A 2703-nucleotide genomic window follows, 5' to 3' on the forward strand; every position below is an offset into this window, starting at 1 on the left:
CTCACTGTCAGGAAATGTATCCTTAGTTCTAGGTTGCTTCCCTCCTTGATTGGTTGCGAGCGAATCAGCCTGGCCAAACTCCTACAATTCACTTAACAATTGCAGGGATTGGCTTAACCACTGTGGCAAAAACAGTCATAAAATCGGGCATCAGTGATTGAACAATTTCCTTGCATAGCAATGGAAATTTTGGTCCCAATTGTCATAAGACGAGGAGTCCATGTGCTTTTCGCTCAACATCCCCCAGTTGCGCCTTTCAGCTCCTTTCTGCCCAACGTGACCTTCTATAGCCCCGAATCTTACTTTTTTCCTCTGCCCACTGGCTCTCCTTCTTCTCCCATCCTTCCACCCATCCATCCCTGTTGCTTCTCGACAGCCGAAAGTCCCAATCAATCAATGAGCCAAGGATGTTATCAATAACCTAGAAGATGGATAAAGCCGGGCGTCTTGATTACAATCCCTGTCTGCCGCACTTTAATTAACACTTTAGTTAATTAGTTCGGGACCATTTACGAGTAAAATGTTTTTATTAGGGAATTTGCATGATGGTGCCATTTGATGAATTGATGTGTTACCCAAACTATCCGACTGTTCTTAATAGATAATAAACAGGAATCAATCAGGCAGCGCCGACGGAGCCTCCCACAATGGCACACTGTCTCCACTCATTAAGGAAGGGCGACGGAGGAAGTTTCCTGGCTGCCTAGCCTGTGGCAGAACATCAGGGGGGAAAGATCTGGATTTGGAGAAGAGGACAGCCTGTTTGGGGAAAGGTTCATCATCTTGCTCAAGAGCAGCCTGGACCCGCCCCAGGAATCACATTGGCAGCTGGGAGTGCAAATTGTCCCTTTGAATTAAGGGATCAGGGCAGGGGTAGGCAACCTTGGCTCTTTTATGACTCGTGGACTTCAACTCCCAGAATTCCTGAGCCAGCATGGCTCAGCTTGGAAACCTCTCCCTTTCCCCTCAGCATAGCTGGCTCAGGAATTCTGGGAGTTGAAGTCCACGAGTCATAGAGCAGCCTAGGCCTAAGCCAGGGGTAGGCAACCTTGGCTCTTTTATGACTCGTGGACTTCAACTCCCAGAATTCCTGAGCCAGCCTGGCTCAGCTTGGAAACCTCTCCCTTTCCCCTCAGTACGGCTGGCTCAGGAATTCTGGGAGTTGAAGTCCACGAGTCATAAAAGAGCCAAGGTTGCCTACCCCTGAACTAGGTCAAACCTGCTTACCAGCAGCTCCTCAAAGGAACTCTCCAAGGTGCTGATCCTATCCCAAACCCTTGGGCTCGACTCCTTCACTGCCCTTGAGTGCCCCAACATCAGGATCTGTCAGGAAGGGGGAGGAAGACTTTTGTTTGAGAGTGGCTAACCTCAAAAACTGAATTAACCTATTTTCTGGCTTTAACCAGAAACTCTCTAAATGAACTAGTTCACACGTCACATTAAGTCATACAAGGTCCAAGCTAACCAAGGCTAGTCTCTTCTCTGAGTATACTTCCAGGCCAAATAACAGAACAAGAGATTGGAGGAGACCTTAGAGGTCTTCTAGTCCAACCCTCTGCTCGAGCAGGGAACCCTATGCCATTTCAATCCAATCTCTTCTTAAAAAACTCCAGTGTTGGAGACCCACAACTTCTGGAGGCAGGTTGTTTCACTGATTAATTGTTTTAACTGTTAGAAAATTTCTCCTTAGCTCTAGGTTGTGCTTGCCTGGTTAAATTTGATGTGTGAACTCTTACAATGAGACCCAGGAATATCAATCAGGGTACTGAATTAGACCCTTGCATGTTCAACTCAGCATTGCCTAAGCTAGGTTCATCCACTAAGTTATGGTTCATCCACTAAGTTATGGCTTCTTTTAACCATAGCTGTTGGTTCATAAGGTAAAGGTAAAGGTTCCCCCGCACATGCGTGCTAGTCGTTTCCGACTCTAGGGGCCGGTGCTCATCTCCTTTTGAAAGCCGAAGAGCCAGCGCTTGTCCGAGGACATCTCCGTGGTCATGTGGCTGGCATGACTAGACGCCAAAGGCGCACAGAACGCTGTTACTTTCCCACCGTAGTGGTCCCTATTTTTCTACTTGCCTTTTTACGTGCTTTCGAACTGCTAGGCTGGCAGAAGCTGGGACGAGTAACAGGAGCTCACTCTGCTACGCGGCACTCGGGATTTGACCTGCCAAACTGCCGACCTTCTGATCGACAAGCTCAGCGTCCTAACCCACTGAGCCACCACGTCCATACGTAATGCCAAATTGTAAACCATGGTTTGTGGAATACACTATGCTGGCTGGGTTAACAAAACACCCTAAGTTATAAGTGATGGTTTACAAACCACATTGGCTGGATTCACATTACTATGCTAAACTAAAACAAGTCACAAGATGGCTTACTTCGGTGGATGAACTGAGCATTGATAGGAATGTTCCAGGGATTTAAACTGGGCTTTTCCCAGCTTCACCTTGAGATGAAGGGGACTGAAGCTGAAGTCTTCTGTAGGCAAAATCTGAATTTTGCCAATGGAATTATGTATAAGCTCTAGTACAGGGGTCTTCAAACTTGGCCCTTTTATGACTGGTGGACTTCAACTCCCAGAATTCCTCAGCCAAGCACGCTGGCTGAGGAATTCTGGGAGTTGAAGTCCACCAGTCATAAAAGGGCCAAGTTTGAAGACCTCTGCTCTAGTAGGACCAAAGGAAATTGCCTAATTCC

This window comes from Vipera berus (assembly GCF_964194415.1).
Source record: "Vipera berus genome assembly, chromosome: 9".
In the NCBI taxonomy this organism is placed as follows: Eukaryota; Metazoa; Chordata; class Lepidosauria; order Squamata; family Viperidae; genus Vipera; species Vipera berus.